Below are 20,100 nucleotides of genomic sequence, written 5' to 3'. Positions count from 1 at the left end.
AGACCGATTCAAGACCCCATCACCATCAATGGGTCTGCTGTGGAGAGGGTAGATAGTATTAAGTCCCTGGGGGTCCAAATCACCAAAGACCTCACCTGGGAGGAGCACACCAACCAGGTGGTGAAAAAAGTACAGCGGCGCCTATTTCACCTTAGGCGGCTGAAAAAGTTTGGCGTGGGGCCCATGATCCTGGGGGCCTTCTTCAGAGGCATAACGGAGAGCATATTGACTGGATAAATCACTGCCTGGTACGGGAACTGCACTGCCCAAAGCCGCAAAATGCTGCAAAGGGTAGCGCGGACAGCTGAGAGGATCCGCGGATGTGAGCTTCCCTTCATCCAGGAAACCTATAGGTCCGGTGTGTGTCAAGAAGGCCCTCCGAATCATTGGGGACCCCAGCCACCCCAACCAGAAACTGTTGGAGCTACTGCCGTCAGGGAGGTGGCACCGAAGCCTAAGGGCCAAAGCCCAGAGGATGACAAACTGCTTTTTCCCCCAAGCAGTCAGGTTCCTGGAGAAACACACTACCCCTGTTGCAGCTTTAAAGGTGCTAAAAACAAGCGCACCTTAGTGGTGACGTCATGTCACACACAGACAATCGTGAATTAATTGATTAGCGGGGGGTAAGGTTATATAGGGACCTTGTAAATTGTTTCATTGTTGATTGTTCATGATATGCGACCCAGTGTCATGATGTAAAGAGAGAATAAACGAAAACTAAAGAGAGATCCAGTTTCTGTCTTTCCTGATCGAATTGTCCTGCAATAGTTGGTGCCGAAACCAGGGAACATTTAGATGAAGGAAGAAGAGGACGAAAAGTCCATTGGTTTGCAAGACAAACAAGAAGACAGAAAAAAGGAACAATGGCTGAAATCGACCGTAGAAAGAAAAAAAGATCCTCAATCCGGACCGCTGTAACCAGACTGATTAACAAGATTGACGACGAACTTGTTAAAGAAAGACCAGATCATGATGCATTGGAAGAGTTGCTGGAGCAATTGATATTGAAAGAAGATTATTTGACTAAAATGGATTTGGATGTGGAAGAACAAACAGCGACAGAAGATATAGAAGACGAGGTTTCAAGAGCCTTGGAATACAAAGATCACATATCACTGAGGAAGACGAGGACAAGGAGAGCGCTAAGAAGAGCGAAAGATGATGCAGAGTCTGCAATGTCTGTTGAATCTAACCCCATGCGTAATAACGTGAAGCTGCCTAAACTTGTGATAGAAAAATATTCTGGAGACATCAGCCAGTGGCAGTACTTTTGGGGACAGTTTGACACGGCAGTGAACAGTAATCATAGCTTAACAAAAACGAATAAATTCAGTTATCTGAGATCATATCTCACTGGCGCAGCTGCCAATGTAGTCGCAGGGTTCCATTAACTGATTCAAATTATGAAAACGCTACTCAGCTGCTGCAGAAAAGATTTGGCCGAAAGGATTTGGTAATTAATGCTCATATGACCAAATTGTTGAATCTTAATCCTGTAAAAAATGTCAGTGACATAAAATCGCTCAGATATTTGTATGATAATTGTGAAATCCAAATTCGTAGTCTGGCTTCGATGGGAGTCGTCTCTGACACGTATGGTAGCTTACTGTGCCCCATTCTAATGAAGCTCATTCCCGAAGAGATAACATTAGACTTCAGCAAACAAGTTGAAGAGGATGATGTCTGGAAAGTGGAAGAACTGATGAGCTTCATTCAAAAAGAAGTGGACAGTCGGGAGCGCACGGCCAACATGTCTAAAAGCGGAAAAGAGCGCACAAGTAAGGAACGTGAAAAGGAAACACCAGGCGCATGGGAAATGCGAACAAGACGACATAACACAATGACAACGTCTACCCTTGGACAAATGGACAGACGATATTGTTTTTTTTGTGAGAAAAATAATCACCAGTCTAAACACTGCCATGAAATGTCTGTGCCTGAGAAAAAAGAAAAGTTAAAAAATCAAGGAAGATGCTTTGTGTGTTTTGGAACGAGACATGTTGCCAAGGATTGTCGCACTAAAGGTATCTCTTGTGAGAAATGTAATCGACGTCATCACCAAGCTGTGTGCTCCTATGATGAGCGTGAATTCAGAAAAGAAAATGAACCGGCAGATGCCGTGATGTCCATGTCTCCCAATGAATCAAAGCGAGAATCAGTTCTCCTTCAGACCGCTACTGTCTGGATAGAAACTCCAGTTACAAGGCAACTCACCCGCTGTCTACTGGACGGAGGGAGTCAGCGAAGCTTTGTGCGTAAAGATGTCTCCAGTGCGCTCAACCTCCCCAAAGTAGGTGAAGAGACTCTAAAGTTACACACGTTTGGCTCTAGTGTCCCACAAAATATCACCTGTAATAAAGTAAAATTAACACTGAGCAACATCAGAAATGGCCAAAGTGTACAGTTAGAAGTGTTGGAAATCCCAAGAGTGTGCTCTTCCATTATGAGAGTAGCGGGAGAGGAAGTGCGCAGAGAACTGGAGCGAAAAGGCCTGCAGCTGGCTGACACTTCAGTGAGCGGAATGGAGACGCAGGAGCTTGGAGTCCTCATCGGTGGCGATCACTACTGGAAAATTGTGACAGGAAAATTGGAGCGCCTCTCAGAGTCGCTGGTGGCGCTGGACAGCAAGTTTGGATGGTTAATACAAGGAACCGTATCCATGCTAAATGTGACAACTGAAACAGAACCTACAGATGTCGGAACTCTGCACGTGAGTGTTGGACTGGATGAGAAAATAAATCACACACTGCGCTCCTTCTGGGAAATCGAATCCATCGGGATAATGAATGAAAAAGAATCACTGAAAAGTAATGAGGAGGCATTGCAGCTGTTTGAAAAAACTGTCCAGTTCAAAGAAGAAAGATACTAGGTGAGATTACCTTGGAAAAATGAAGACCATGACCTGCCCTCCAACTATAATGTTGCCAAAAGACGTTTTGATCAGCTTGTAAAAAAGTTTCAAAATAATGTGCCACTTTATGAAAAGTACAGTGACGTCATCAAGGAGTACGCCAGTCAGGGAATAGTGGAGCGCGTGCAAAATGTGGTCACTGATAATCCCACGTACTATCTCCCCCACAGAGCAGTCATTAATGAAGAGCGTTTGACCACAAAGTTAAGAGTTGTATTTGATGCTTCGTCCCATGCTGAAGGTTGTCAATCACTAAATGACTGCTTAATGACGGGCCCAAATCTGAATCCTGAGTTACTAAGCATCCTGTTAAAATTCAGAAAACACGAAGTGGCATTTATGGCTGATATCACAAAGGCCTTTCTACAGATATATATTCGAGAGCAAGACAGGGATGCATTACGATTCTTGTGGTTAAATGACTTGCCAAAAGCCAACGAAAAACCTAATGTAAGCATTCTGCGCATGACCAGAGTCCCGTTTGGTGCTTCCCCTAGTCCCTTTCTGTTGGCAGCAACCATTAGATACCATTTGAAAAAATATCAGCAAATGCATCCCACTGTGACATCTATCCTTGATAAGTGTTTGTATGTAGATGATTTGATCTGTAGTGCCCCTAGTGTACAGTCAGCGGCCAACCTCGCCACGCAAGCTAAAAGCATCTTAAAAGAAGCAGGAATGAGTTTGTGCAAATGGAGCACAAACTCTGGAGAGCTGAAAGACCTGTGGGATGAAGAAATGGAAAACACGATAAGTGGAAAAGTCGAAGTGAAAAATAATGTGTTAAAAGTTCTTGGACTAACATGGAGAACGGAACAAGATGACTTTGTTTTCGATTTGACCAGTTTGATTGAGTTCCTGAAAACCTCAACAAACACAAAAAGAGGCGTGTTGCAGGCTGCTGCTCGCATCTTTGATCCAATCGGATTTCTGTCCCCTTTCACAATCAGAGTAAAATGCCTTTTCCAAAAAATGTGGGAACGGGGCTTAACATGGGACATTGAGTTACCTGAGGATCTGTTGCAGCTTTGGCAGCAGTGGTGCACAGAATTACCTCGCATCAGACAAATTAATATTCCAAGGTGTTATCAAGAGGCGTTCGCTGACCTGAATCCACCTGTTAAAAAAGAGGTTCACGTCTTCAGTGATGCGAGTGAAAGTGCATACTGCGCAGCTGCCTACATGAGAGTTATCCCCGAAAAGGGTGAGTGCACAGTGACTCTTATAACAGCAAAAACAAGAGAAGCGCCACTTAAAAAAGTAACTTTACCGAGACTAGAACTCCTCGGTGCTCTCATCGGAGCTAGACTCAGTCACTATGTAATTACGCACCTTGAAATGGAAAAGAATCAAGTGAAACTGGAGTGATTCTATGATAACTTTGCACTGGATAAAAAGTTCAGCAAAACAGTGGAAACCCTTTGTGGAAAACAGAGTCCGAGAGATCCAGAGTCTCACAGAACCTGAGCAGTGGAGCTTTTGTAAAGGGAAAGAAAATCCTGCCGATAGCGCCACAAGGGGCATAAGTGTGAACCAGTTGCTAGACAACACTCTGTGGTGGACGGGCCCAGAGTGGCTTAAGCAAAGAGATGTAAATGACCGTGACAATGATATTGAACCAAACGAAAATGATGACGCTGTAAAAGAAAATATGGCAGTTGTGGAAATTACCAGTTTGTTAAATTCCAAAGGTTCAAAGGAAATGGAAATAGGCCTACTCGAAATAAAGAACCACAGTGACCTCAGCCGAATGCTGCGGATTACTGCCTGGGTCCGACGATTCATAAACAACGCCAGAGAAAAGGCAAAAAGCACCGGAACATTAACAGCTGGAGAAATCGCTGAAGCAGAGCTTTATTGGATCCGATTAACGCAGAATCAAAGTTTCTACGAAGAAATCAATCAACTGAAAAGAGGTAAAGAAGTTAACTTTCAGTCCAAAATTAAGTCTCTAAGTCCCTTTCTGGATGACAGTGGAGTAGAGTGGGAGGCAGGTTACAGATGACAGGATTGAAGTTTGAACAAAAGCATCCCTGCATCCTCCCTGCAAATTACATGTTTTCTGAGCTGATTGTAAGAAAATGTCACCAGCAAGTGTTGCATTCTGGTCTCCAAGACACGCTAAACCAAGCGAGAGAAAGATTCTGGATAATGAAAGGAAGACAACTAACGAAAAGAGTTGTACACGCTTGTCTTATCTGTCGTAAATATAAAGCCAAACCAGCCCAGCAGATTTCAGCGCCTTTACCTGCGCAGCGCATTGAAGAAGCGCCTCCGTTTGAGATCACGGGAGTGGATTTTGCTGGACCTATGTACAGTAAGAATCAAGGAAAATGTTATATTGCTCTTTTCACCTGTGCAGTCACCAGAGCCATTCATTTAGAGTTGGTGACTGATTTGACTACGGAAAAGTTCCTGCTGGCGTTCAGACGTTTTGTGTCACGCAGAGGACTATGTACCACAATATATTCAGACAATGCTAAAACGTTTAAACGAGCCAACAAGGAGTTGACAGCATTGTGGGATTCCCTGTCATCTAAAGAACTACAGGAATTCTTTGCTGAAAAACGAATAATCTGGAAGTTTATAGCTGAAAGAGCTGCTTGGTGGGGTGGAATGTGGGAGAGAATGGTGAGGTCGGTGAAGACGTGCCTACGTAAAGTTCTGGGAAAATCATGTCTGAAATATGAAGAAATCGAAACCATTCTGATAGAAGTGGAAGCAGTTGTTAATTCCCGTCCCATCACTTTCACCCACACCAGCAGCGAAGAGCCTGTCCCTCTAACGCCATCCCATTTTCTAATTGGTCAGCGTCTAACAGCGCTCCCATCCGCTGGCAACGTAACCGCAGCGGCCCCCAACACAGACCAACGTCAGTTAAACAAAAGGTGGAAATACAGACAGCGCCTAATCAATACATATTGGACCCGCTGGAAGAAGGAATATCTCCTGGAGCTACGATCTGCACATTGCTCATCTCATGTAAAAAGATGCACAGAGTTAAAGCTCGGAGACGTTATCCTAGTGAATGAAGACAAACTGCCCAAACATCTTTGGAAAATGGGAAGAATCAAAGAAGTTTATATCGGAAGAGATGGAAAGGTACGCTCTTGCCTTGTTATGCTACCTCCAAGGAACCTAATCAGAAGACCAGTACAATTACTGTATCCCCTTGAACTTGATGTGTAATGAGAACCAGAAGAGTCTCATTGGCCGGGAGTCTGTTGCAGCTTTAAAGGTGATAAACACAAGCGCACCTTAGTGGTGACGTCATGTCACACACAGACAATCGTGAATTAATTGATTAGCGGGGGGTAAGGTTATATAGGGACCTTGTAAATTGTTTGATTGTTGATTGTTCATGATATGCGACCCAGTGTCATGATGTAAAGAGAGAATAAACGAAAACTAAAGAGAGATCCAGTTTCTGTCTTTCCTGATCGAATTGTCCTGCAATACCCCCTAAACTATCCACATGCACACCACAACAACATACATGTCTATTGTATTTGCACAGCATTTATTTATTGCACAATAACACTACCTGAGGCTGCTACCACTACCACTTCCACTTGAACACCCTACACTTCACACTTTATTACACCTCATCACTTGTTATTATTGATGCTGCTACTTATTTTATATTTTTCAATTCGTTTTTCTTATGGTTTCTTATCTTTATTTATTTTATCTGGTATATGCTGCTGCCATGTGAATGTTGAGGAACCAAGCCTAAGAAATGTACTCTTGTGTACTGTCCAATAAGATGTAATAAAATTGATTCTGATTCGGATAATGTAGCTTTATTCATTATTTGTAAAGAGATAATTACATTTTTGGGAAATGCACTTTATTACATTATCGGGAAGGTATTACATTATCATGTTTTATTACATTTTAAATGGATTCAAGTGCAGATTTTTATGACATTATTGGGGTAATTACATTATCGGGAATTTGTAACGTTATCAGGTTCTACAGTGGCATTCTAATTGGTAACACATATGCACAATTTCTGATACAGAAGTAAAGATTGTTTGAAAAAGGACATTGATGATTTACATGAGTGATAAATATAAATTAATAAATAAATAAATAACAGATATATAATAGTGGACACTGACATATTTGCAACCCAGCAACTTAAAAAACTTTAAAAAGCCTGGTTTGAATAACGACCATGCCGATTGTATGGCCATGAATATGCTGCTAAAAAACCGAGCAGTATTCCAAACCATGCAATAGTGCCATCAAGGGGTGACATGAGACAAAAGCAGGACATTGAATGATTTGAATCTCATTCCTTTGCTTGCTTCAAAATCTCAGCCCTAACCTCGCTGTTGCGCGTTCACGCGCCGTGGAGCCATGTCCCATTACCATTTTAAAGGTAGTTTAAGGGGTAGGGGGAGGGCTAACATCCCGCAAAAATTGAGATTTTCGATGGGCACCCTCAAAGCGCTTCAGTTCTGACTTGCTCCCACAATACCTTGCGAGAAAACGGAAAATCAAGAAATATCCTAGACAAGATGGAGGGCGAAAAGATGCGACAGGATTGGAAAAACACAAATGTAAGTGTTTTCTCTGTAATTAACTAGTAATTATTTTATTAATTATACTCTGCATACTCTGCGAAGCCCGGCCGCGGACTCTCGGAAGATCGCGAAAGTCTGTGGCCGACTTTCGCGGAAGATCGCGAAAGTCCGCGGCCGACTTTCTAGGGACGGCCGGGCTGCAGACCGGGCTGCATACGACCGGGCTGGATATCATGTCGTATGATATCCAGATCTTCCATGTTCTAGTGACTCCAGGTTAAAAATAAGCTTTATACTAATATATTATATTATATTAGTAATATTCTATAAGTTATAGTATACAGTATATACTAATATATTATATTAGTAATATTCTATAAATATTATTATACTAATATATTATATTATATTAGAAATATTACATGGTTAATCAATGTATTTTTTGGCAGGACTATATTGTGTACATAGCTATTATATATCGTACATAACATATGGCCATATCAACCAGTTCTGGCATATAATTCCTATTTCCTTCTTATTCGTTTTCTTTCAGGACTTCGTTGAGTCCACTGCCACCAGCCCCCCCCCACCTCTCCCTCATGCTCCTCCACCCCAGGCACCTCTTCCACCACCCCAGACACCCCTTCCAAGAGGAGAGTGCCAGGGGGCAGGCGAGGCATGAGGAGAGCGAGGCAAAGTTGGCGGAATGGTGGAGAAGATGTGATTCTCCACCATTCTCTCAAAAGCTGAGAGAGAGTGTGTGTGTGTGTTTGTATTTTTAGGTGTGTGTGTATTTTTAGATGCATGTGTGTGTATTTTTAGATGTGTGGTTCAGTGTTTCTTATTTAAATAAAGTGTTTCTTCTAAAGTGTTCTTGTTCATAACCGATTATTATCTAAGGGTGCACTCACACTAGGCCATCTGGCCGTGGCCGTGGCCGTTGTAGCACCTAACCGTGCTCAAATCTGCCAGTGTGAGTGTGGCCAGTCTGGCCAGGCCGGGCCAATTTGGCCACTTGGGAGAGGTGTGCTGCTACGGGCTGCTACGGTACAGATGCTAATGAGCCGACACGCACTACGCAACCTGAGCTGGATGACGTATAGTCAATGCGACGACCACGGACATAATAAAGGCGACGAGCCTTCTTTCCCATTAAACGGTAAACATCGCGTCAAGCGGTTCAACTGTTGGTGTGTTCTCTGTGTTGTTGTCCATTGTTGTTAAAACTCTGACTGGCGGCAGACGTGTTACGATGTGATGACGTATGTACAAGAGCCTTCCGTGGCCAGGCCACAGCTGCAACGGCCACGGCCAGACGGCCTAGTGTGAGTGCAGGCCAGAGAACAATGGGGCCATTTGAGCACGGTTAGGTGTGAAAACGGCCAACGGCCACGGCCAGATGGCCTAGTGTGAGTGCACCCTAATACCACCTTTAACATGTAGCTAAGTGACATTCAAAATAAAAGTATATTACGAGGGACAAATAGTATTATTTTTTTAATGAATTAATTATAACACTTTATTTAAACATGCCAATTACAAAATATAAATACCATTTCAGGTTAAACATCTTTACAATGGGTCTTGCTTGTTGCCCGAGACAACGGCAGCCAGTCTGTCACTTGTAACATTACCAGGGGTCTGGTTATCTGCTAGGGGGCACGGGGAGGCCATGATGACGTCACAGGGTAGGGTTGTCCCATTTGGTAGGGGATCGGTTAGGGGTAGCAATGAGGGGTAGCAATGAGCAATGAGGGTTAGGGTTGAGATGTAGGGTTGAGACAGTGAGCAAAGAAACGGGATTGGGCCTTAATCCACAATGATGAATAAGAAACCTCCTGGCCCATGACGTGAAAGATCAACCGGAGAGTTTACAACCACAATGCATTGCATTATTTTTTCTTCGTATCACCCGCTCCAAGAATGTCGATTGTCCAATCGCATGGCCGAACACGCTTTAGGCTTCCCACAATCCCTGGCCCTTGATTGGTTGGACCAGCGGCAGGTGAACAAGGCACCGCAGTGTCTCTTGACACACTGGTGCATGTGCAGGCCACCCATGATTTGACCACGCCCGAGGGTTGCGAGAACCAGAGAGAAGGTGGCATCCAGAAGAAGGAGGCTGGCCGCTCATTGCCAGAGAACCCGGGAGCTCCCAGCCAGCAAGCTGGTGCTGTGGGAACCCGCACACATGAGGGCGTCCCCCACACCAACAGACGTGGACGTACTGAGGAAAAATGTAGCAGCAGGAAACACCGGCGATCTAGCCAGCTGCATGGAGGATCAAGAAGATTGGAAACGCCGCTGGAGGAGTCGTCCCAGGACGGCCTAGAGGGATGAGCTTCTGGCTTGATGTCTCTGGGAATTATCTTGCGGAGAAAACCACATGTTTGGGCAGGTTTAGCCGACATTTTAGAAATGCTCATGTCACTACAAACAAAGAAGTACAAATAATAGCCACAAGAATCAAGTGTAATAGATGTAGGCTATATAATGAAAAACAATGAGTTTATAACAATAAATAACCGGCCTGGCACTCACCTCTCAAGACCTCAACAAGCAGAGACTTTGCCGATGGTTCTCCAGAGTTCGTACGTTATGTCCTTCAGAAGTTCCCGCAAATGTAGTCCTATAAAATATGAATCAAATATGAATGGAAGTTGAATATCTTGACTGTCAATCACTGAGGATATGAATTGTGTCAAATGCAACACAACATGGTTACTGACCAGTAGGGAGGAAGCAGCAGGTTTCATCATCTACTTCCTCCTCTGCGGGAAAGCCATTGTGTTCCTGGAATTTTTCCCATGTTGTTATTGTCTGGAAAGGGTCAGAAAGAAGAACAACGTGTTGACAATCAAAGACTTGAGAGCTTTTACATACACTTGAACAGCCCTCCTTAAAGACACCTATGGATTAGGCTAGCCAGCTAGTCTATGTGTTTTGTGGGAGTGGCTTTGGAGGGAGGTCTGAAGTGAGTGGTCTTATTTCTTTCGTTTGGATACTTTTATAATCGTAATCTTACTCAAGCTGTTTTCTCCAAATTGCCTACCCAATAGCTTTAACACGTGTTTAACTTTGTAGAGTTCTGCACGCTTGAGGGAGGATCTCAGTGTTTAGACGTGGTTCTGGTTAGACTTACTGGGAACGACTCTTGCTCCACCATGAGGGAGACCGACTGATCCTGGTCGAACAACTCCTCCAGCTCCTTGGGAAACCTGTACCGGTGATAACAGAAACAACATGCATTCAACACTTCGTCAAAACCCAGGAAGACAAAGGTAACTCTAACGTTATATTACTACTATTAGAACAATTATAAACACACACACACATGTTCCCCTTATTTATGGCCCATTTTTTGACCTCTTAAGTCTTGCTGCTGTCTTTATGCAGCGTGCACACATATCATAGGTCCCTCACCACTCATGGAAATTATCTTGGGTGTAGAAGGGGTGTCTCAGCAGCGCAGAGCAGCTCCATCTGTCCACCGGGTCCATCTGCAAACATGCCTGAAACCCATTCAGAAAAGCGAGTTTTTGTGTGAATTTTTGTCTGCCAAATGGTACGTCAAAAATATTTGGCTTCACGTGTATGACTAATGGGCCATTAAGTTAATCCCCATTCAGCTTTTATTTGATGGTGGGCGAGGTGGATTTATAAGTCAAATTGCATAATGGCTGTAATATTGTCTGACACGGTGGAGCACCATGCCTACCTCCACTAGCTGAGCCAGCAGGGGGTCAGAGAGGCCGTACTTCTCCATCAGGTCGGTGGGGGGGAGCCCCACAGGCAGGGCGCCCAACTCTCGGGAGAATTTCACATTATTGAAATATTGCTGCTCCTGGATGGCAGTCAGAGGTCCTGGTGGGCGACAACGAAGCACATTAGAGTCTGTCGTGAATTGATGTTAACATGAACTTAGATTAATATGTAATGATGCTTGATCGTCATGCATCTTGTAGTATGGAATGACTAAATATGTCCTGTTGCTGCTCTCACTAAAATAGGCTTTATCTTAGGTTAAACTTCACCCTTATGACTTTTTGTACTGACCAACTTTGGTTATAATCATCTTGATATGTTCCAGGAACTTTTTGCCTGTCGGGACGGGAAAGTAGTTCCCCGTGGCCATGAACATCAAGGTGCACCCAACGGCCCACACATCAACAGGCCTAGATGTCGAAGAAGAAGCAGACCAAACGTGATGTAGTTAGAGCTGTAGTGATGCTATGCTGAGACAGAGGTGTGCCATAGTGTCCGTCCATGCCCCCAGTTGAAGATACCCACTTGTTGTACTCCGGGTCCATCACCAGCATCTCTGGTGCGCTGAACTCCTTCGTGCCCGCATCCCGTGTGAGCGGTTCGGCAGCATCATTGGTCGCGCGGGCGTCGCCAAAGTCGGCCAACTTGATGACTCCCGAGTGCGAGACCAGCAGGTTATCCGGCTTGATGTCTCGGTGCATTATCTGGTGGAGCAAACGTCAAGTGGAAGACAAGCTTTAGAACACTTTTATAAAGGAGGTAAGCTGTACAGTTTGAACGTCTGAAGTAGAAATAAAACAAATAAAGCCACAGGCGACCAAAGGGAAATAGATGCAAAAAAAAAAAAAAATGGCATTATTATTATAAGTATAATTGTTGTTATTATTATTAACAAAATAAAATAAATGTAGGCTATTTGAATAATGTTATAAGTAAATATTCACATTGTGGCTGTGGATGAAGTCTACTGCTCTGAGGATCTGGAAACTGTATTTCTTGATCTTCAGCCTCTCCAGACCGCAGCCAGAAACTTGAACTTTCTTTTTCACCTCGTCAAAAACGCTCTGGTCGAGGAGCTCAAAGATGGCATACATGCGCTCGCCGTGGATGAACGCTGTCAGCAGTCGGACGACATTGTCGTGCTTCAACACCTGTTGACCAGAGAAAAATTCACCAAGATGTATTTGACGCGTTCATGTGCTGTAATTGGAGAACACTCCCACTAGGTGGAGCTAAAGGTCCTTACCGACAGCGGCGAGAGTTCCCGCTGAAAGACGAGGTGCGTTTCAACCAAGGTAGAGAACTTTTTCATGGCGAAGAAGTTCCCTGAATAAAGGCTTCTACATTTGAGTACCTCTCCAAATCCACCACTGCCAAGATGCTCAAAAACTTCGTAGTTTTCCATATCTGATATCCAAGAAGTTATAGAAATCTGGACGGGGAAGGTTTATAAAATCAGAAAAACTAACTTTATGTTATTTGCTTTAGAAAAAAACAATATATGGTCTATAATCCCGGGTAAACAGAACAGGTTTTACTCCTCTATTTAATGAAAGTTACAATTGAAGTTTAAAAAGTTGATTCATTTGTAATTTGTATAAAAATAAAAATATTGATTTAATATATATATTAAATAAATATAAAATAATAATAATAATAATAATAATAATAATAATAATAATAATAATAATAATAATAATAATAAGTAAAGTACAAATATATTTATAAAAAAACAGGTTTAAATAAAAAAAATATATATTGTGCCTTCTTTCGGTCAGGTCACCATATGCGTAAATCTGCGTTCTCTCACTTACCCCACAAGTTGCCGTTGTCAGAAGTGCATGAAGGGATTTGACCAAAACGCGAGCTCCAACCTACACTTTAAACTTGGTATATCGTTAATAGAACAAAACTGCCATCCGAGCCCGGTCCTAGAACGGTGGTCCCAATCCCGGGTAACCAGATTCTTCGGTAATACTCCGAAAGTTTAACACTCATCAAAGCAAAATATCCCAAAAAACAGATTGACTAAGTTTAGTAACTTAAGAAACTTTAAAAAAAAAATATATATTTTTTTTTTGCATTAATTGTATTTATATTAATATAAAATATTAATTAAGATATTAATATAAAAAATATAGCCTTTAATAAAAAATAAAAAAAAAGTGTTACTTGTGGTCACCATAGGCGCACATCTGCGTCCTCTCACGCATATCTACGCTTCGACATTGGTATAGCGTTAATAGAACAAAACTGCCATCCAAGTCGAGTCCTAGAACTGCGGTTTGGATGTTCATTTCAACCATTGGAGCAGCTCTGTTCACCCAGAAGCGCTCATCAACACGATGAGCCGATGAGCAGAAGCGCTCATTGGCACGATGCGCACTTCTGGGTGAACCAAGCCTGGATGAAGCCTTGGGTCAACCACGCCGGGGGAACAAGGACTGCAGTCCTTAACAGCAGCCTGCTCCATTGTAGCATCAGACAGGTAGTCAAGTCGGTCTGCCTTATAAAAATGGCTGACACTCTTTCGACTCGCAGTGGATAATGTCATTTTTTAGGATAGTTTGGGCATGAATATGTGTTTTGATAACATTTCTAGCGAGAAATGTGTACTTGATTATCATAATCTTTGTTCAGTGAATGTTAACGACTTTTTGTTCGTTAGTTAGATTAACTTTTTCGATCAGCGCTATGGTGGTGGCTACGGAAGCAGCCGCGTCCTCTCTAACCACCCAGCAAGCCTGTTGGAAACGAGAGACGTCCCTTCTCCTTATGTGCAGTCTCGGTCACACTCACACAGCTCACACTTGGCGTGTCAGCCCAGCACGGCGGGGATTTGGATGTCTATTACAACCGTAGCACCCGAGAATGGATACGGAAGGCCACCAGAGCAGGCTTGGTCCACCCAGAAGCATTTATGGGCACAATGAGGGCTCCTGGGCCAAACTGAACGTGTGTTTGGGATGATGGAGACTCGTTGGCGGTCCATTTTCGCGGAGTTCCCCTGAAGTGAGTCCAACATATGCTGCGGAGGTTGCTGCGTGTTGTGTCCACTGACAATGACAGCGGAGAAGCTGTGCTGAAAAAGCGTCAGCCGACACGTAAATGGACACACTGTCAGGAGCTGTCTCATGTCCAGAGGTTGCGCTACCTGTGGAGCACGATTATATGTAATTATACAAGTGCCATTGTTGTACAGCCTGCCCTTTATTTTGGGGTCCTATATCCCGATTATTTTTCTTGTAAATAGGCTGTGTGTAGTAGCCTAATGGTAAAGTATGTTTTTGTGCAGTATTCAATCAATACGTTTGATGGTTATAGTTCATGAATTATTAGCCTGTATAGGAAAGTTACCGAGAAAGTTTTAAAAAAAAATCAAACGAGCAGCATCCTGCTCTATTGGAATATCTACAGGTAGTCAAGCCTCGGTCTGACTGCCTTATAAAAATGGCTGACACTCTTTCGACTCGCAGCGGATAATGTCATTTTTTTGGATAGTTTGGGCATGAATATGTGTTTTGATAACATTTCTAGCGAGAAATGTGTACTTTATTATCATAATATTTGTTCAGTGAATGTTAAAGACCTTTAGTTCGTTAGTTAGGTGAACGTTTTCGATCAGCGATATGGTGGTGGCTACGGAAGCAGCCGCGTCCCCTCTAACCACCCAGCAAGCCAGTTGGAATCGAGAGGCGTCCCTTCTCCATATGTGCAGTCTCGGTCACACTCACAGCTCACGCTTGGCGTGTCAGCCCAGCACGGCGGGGATTTGGATGTCTATTACAACCGTAGTAGGCCTACACGAGAATGCATACAGAAGGCCACCAGAGCAGGCTTGGTCCACCCAGAAGCATTCATGGGCACAATGATATTGATATTGTTTTTGTTAAAACCAACTATAAATACAACTAGGCCTACTACTGAATTACTACTGTGAATAATTCAATGAAAGCTTTTTCTCACACTGAGGAACTGGAAACTTCATACTCAGGCTGATTAATTCATATTCTGTGTTCGAGGAGCTCCAAGACTGCATGCATGAGCTAGCTGTGGAGGAACGCTGTCCCCTCTAAAATGACCTTGATGTCTAAATTCTCGCGCACGGTTTTGTAAACCGTTCCCTTTGATTCCGAAACCTTGCGCACGGTTTTCCCAATCCGTGCGCATGCGGACTGCGAATCTGATTCAGACCGGCATTATAAATGACTGTATCAATGTGCTGTTTATCTTTTCACATTTGACTGTAGGTTGATATACAGAGTTATATCTTACCTAATATGCATGCATTGCTATGCATGCATAGGTAAGATATAACTCTGTCGTCTGATCTGGCTTAGTGTTCTCGATCTTGTCTACAGGCAAAGCAGCAAGCTATAGGCAATCCATGTGACATAACTCTGAGATATTCAAAGTTTATTTATATCAAAAGAATATGTACAGTTTGTTCAATGGAAGATCAAGTGAGGAGTCTATACAGTTGTCTTCAGGGCTAACCGTTAGCAGAATAGAAAAGTAGCCACACTGTTAAAATGAGAATTAAAGATAACAATTAAGAGTGGCCTAATTAGTAACAGTGAGTGACACATATGCACAGTTTCTGATACAGAAGCAGAGAATGTTTGAACAAGGACATTGATCATTTACATGATGATTGACGGCGCAACTATATGAAAAAAAAAAAAAGATAAATGAAAGCAGACATTGACACATTTGCAACCCAGCAACTTAATTTAAACTTAAAAAACCTGGTTTGAATGACTACGGTGTCGACTTTATGGCCATGAATGTATTGCTAAAAATCTATTCCAAACAATGCAATAGGGCCATCAAGGGGTGACATAAAACAAAAGCAGATCATTGAATGATTTAATCCACAATAATAAATAAGAAACCTCCTGGCCTATGACATGAAAGATCAACCGGACGGTTTACAACCACAATGCATTGCATTTTTTTTTCTTTGTATCACCCGCTCCAAGAATGTCAAGGGTCCAATGGCATGGCAGAACGCGCTCAAGGCTTCGCACAATCCCTGGCCCTTGATTGGTTGGACCAGCGGCAGGTGAACAAGACACAGCAGCGCATGTGCAGGCTGCCCATGATTTGACCTCGCCCGAGGGTTGCGAGAACCTGAGAGAAGGTTGCATCCAGAAGAAGGAGGCTGGCCGCTCATTGCCAGAGAACCCGGGAGCTCCCAGCCAGCAAGCTGGTGCTGTGGGAACCCGCACACAGGGGTCGATCATGAGGGTGTCCCCCACACCAGGACGGCCAGACGAGATGAGCTTCGAGCTTGATGTCTCTGTGAATTATCTGGCGGAGAAAACCACATGTTTGGGCAGTTTTAGCCGACATTTTTGAAATCCTCATGTCACTACAAACAAAGAAGTACAAATAATAGCCACAAGAATCAAGTGTAATAGATGTATATAATAAAAAACAATGAGTTTATAACAATAAATAACCGGCCTGGCACTCACCTCTCAAGACCTCAACAAGCAGAGACTTTGCCGATGGTTCTCCAGAGTTCGTCCGTTATGTCCTTCAGAAGTTCCCGTAAATGTACTCCTATAAAATATGAATCAAATATGAATGGAAGTTGAATCTCTTGACTGTCAATCACTGAAGATATGAATCGTGTCAAATGCAACACAACATGGTTACTGACCAGTAGGGAGGCAGCAGCAGGTTTCATCATCAACTTCCTCCTCTGCGGGAAAGCCATTGTGTTCCTGGAATTTTTCCCATGTTGTTATTGTCTGGAAAGGGTCAGAAAGAAGAACAACGTGTTGACAATCAAAGACTTGAGAGCTTTTACATACACTTGAACAGCCCTCCTTAAAGACACCTATGGATTAGGCTAGCCAGCTAGTCTATGTGTTTTGTGGGAGTGGCTTTGGAGGGAGGTCTGAAGTGAGTGGTCTTATTTCTTTCGTTTGGATACTTTCATAATCGTAATCTTACTCAAGCTGTTTTCTCCAAATTGCCTACCCAATAGCTTTAACACGTGTTTAACTTTGTAGAGTTCTGCACGCTTGAGGGAGGATCTCAGTGTTTAGACGTGGTTCTGGTTAGACTTACTGGGAACGACTCTTGCTCCACCATGAGGGAGACCGACTGATCCTGGTCGAACAACTCCTCCAGCTCCTTGGGAAACCTGTACCGGTGATAAGAGAAACAACATGCATTCAACACTTCGTCAAAACCCAGGAAGACATTTTTTGACCTCTTAAGTCTTGCCGCTGTCTTTATGCAGCGTGCACACATATCATAGGTCCCTCACCACTCATGGAAATGATCTTGGGTGTAGAAGGGGTGTCTCAGCAGCGCAGAGCAGCTCCATCTGTCCACCGGGTCCATCTGCAGACATGCCTGAAACCCATTCAGAAAAGTTTTTGTGTGAATATTTGTCTGCCGAATGGTACGTCAAAAATATTTGGCTTCACGTGTATGACTAATGGGCCATTAAGTTAAGCCCCATTCAGCTTTTATTTGATGGTGGGCGAGGTGGATTTATAAGTCAAATTGCATAATGGCTGTAATATTGTCTGACACGGTGGAGCACCATGCCTACCTCCACTAGCTGAGCCAGCAGGGGGTCAGAGAGGCCGTACTTCTCCATCAGGTCGGTGGGGGGGAGCCCCACAGGCAGGGCGCCCAACTCTCGGGAGAATTTCACATTATTGAAATATTGCTGCTCCTGGATGGCAGTCAGAGGTCCTGGTGGGCGACAACGAAGCACATTAGAGTCCGTCGTGAATTGATGTTAACATGAACTTAGATTAATATGTAATGAGGCTTGATCGTCATGCATCTTGTAGTATGGAATGACTAAATATGTCCTGTTGCTGCTCTCACTAAAATAGGCTTTATCTTAGGTTAAACTTCACCCTTATGACTTTTTGTACTGACCAACTTTGGTTATAATCATCTTGATATGTTCCAGGAACTTTTTGCCTGTCGGGACGGGAAAGTAGTTCCCCGTGGCCATGAACATCAAGGTGCACCCGACTGCCCACACATCAACAGGCCTAGATGTCGAAGAAGAAGCAGACCAAACGTGATGTAGTTAGAGCTGTAGTGATGCTATGCTGAGACAGAGGTGTGCCATAGTGTCCGTCCATGCCCCCAGTTGAAGATACCCACTTGTTGTACTCCGGGTCCATCACCAGCATCTCTGGTGCGCTGAACTCCTTCGTGCCCGCATCCCGTGTGAGCGGTTCGGCAGCATCATTGGTCGCGCGGGCGTCGCCAAAGTCGGCCAACTTGATGACTCCCGAGTGCGAGACCAGCAGGTTATCCGGCTTGATGTCTCGGTGCATTATCTGGTGGAGCAAACGTCATGTGGAAGACAAGCTTTAGAACACTTTTATAAAGGAGGTAAGCTGTACAGTTTGAACGTCTGAAGTAGAAATAAAACAAATAAAGCCACAGGCGACCAAAGGGAAATAGATGCAAAATAAATAAATAATGGCATTATTATTATAAGTATAATTGTTGTGATTATTATTAACAAAATAAAATAAATGTAGGCTAGTTGAATAATGTTGTAAGTAAATATTCACATTGTGGCTGTGGATGAAGTCCACTGCTCTGAGGATCTGGAAACTGTATTTCTTGATCTTCAGCCTCTCCAGACCGCAGCCAGAAACTTGAACTTTCTTTTTCACCTCGTCAAAAACGCTCTGGTCGAGGAGCTCAAAGATGGCATACATGCGCTCGCCGTGGATGAACGCTGTCAGCAGTCGGACGACATTGTCGTGCTTCAACACCTGTTGACCAGAGAAAAAATCACCAAGATGTATTTGACGTGTTCATGTGCTGTAGTTGGAGAACACTCCCACTAGGTGGAGCTAAAGGTCCTTACCGACAGCGGCGAGAGTTCCCGCTGAAAGACGAGGTGCGTTTCAACCAAGGTAGAGAACTTTTTCATGGCGAAGAAGTTCCCCGAATAAAGGCTTCTACATTTGAGTACCTCTCCAAATCCACCACTGCCAAGATGCTCAAAAACTTCGTAGTTTTCCATATCTGATATCCAAGAAGTTATAGAAATCTGGACGGGGAAGGTTTATAAAATCAGAAAAACTAACTTTATGTTATTTGCTTTAGAAAAAAACAATATATGGTCTATAATCCCGGGTAAACAGAACAGGTTTTACTCCTCTATTTAATGAAAGTTACAATTGAAGTTTAAAAAGTTGATTCATTTGTAATTTGTATAAAAATAAAAATATTGATTTAATATATATATTAAATAAATATATAATAATAATAATAATAATAATAATAATAATAATAATAATAATAATAATAATAATAATAATAATAATAAGTAAAGTACAAATATATTTATAAAAAAACAGGTTTAAATAAAAAATATATATATTGTGCCTTCTTTCGGTCAGGTCACCATATGCGTAAATCTGCGTTCTCTCACTTACCCCACAAGTGGCCGTTGTCAGAAGTGCATGAAGGGATTTGAGCAAAACGCGAGCTCCAACCTACACTTTAAACTTGGTATATCGTTAATAGAACAAAACTGCCATCCGAGCCCGGTCCTAGAACGGTGGTCCCAATCCCGGGTAACCAGATTCTTCGGTAATACTCCGAAAGTTTAACACTCATCAAAGCAAAATATCCCAAAAATCAGATTGACTAAGTTTAGTAACTTAAGAAACTATAAAAAATATATATATATATATTTTTTTTGCATTAATTGTATTTATATTAATATAAAATATTAATTAAGATATTAATAGAAAAAATATAGCCTTTAATAAAAAATAAAAAAAAGTGTTACTTGTGGTCACCATAGGCGCACATCTGCGTCCTCTCACGCATATCTACGCTTCGACATTGGTATAGCGTTAATAGAACAAAACTGCCATCCAA

The 20,100-nt window shown here is 42.9% G+C and overlaps 1 long non-coding RNA gene across 1 annotated transcript; it reads left to right on the top strand.

Annotated features, from left to right (window-relative positions):
* Nucleotides 1-10,278: 10,278 nt before the first annotated feature.
* Nucleotides 10,279-12,720, top strand: LOC132474811 (uncharacterized). The gene is made up of 3 exons (XR_009529735.1): nucleotides 10,279-10,417; nucleotides 10,528-10,724; nucleotides 11,534-12,720. It is a non-coding gene; the product is annotated as an uncharacterized LOC132474811 (long non-coding RNA).
* Nucleotides 12,721-20,100: the final 7,380 nt, after the last annotated feature.

Source organism: Gadus macrocephalus, chromosome 16, assembly GCF_031168955.1.
Source record: "Gadus macrocephalus chromosome 16, ASM3116895v1".
Lineage (NCBI taxonomy): Eukaryota > Metazoa > Chordata > Actinopteri > Gadiformes > Gadidae > Gadus > Gadus macrocephalus.
Note: the sequence above shows the minus strand (reverse complement) of the source record. Positions and strands in the feature narration are given on the sequence as shown.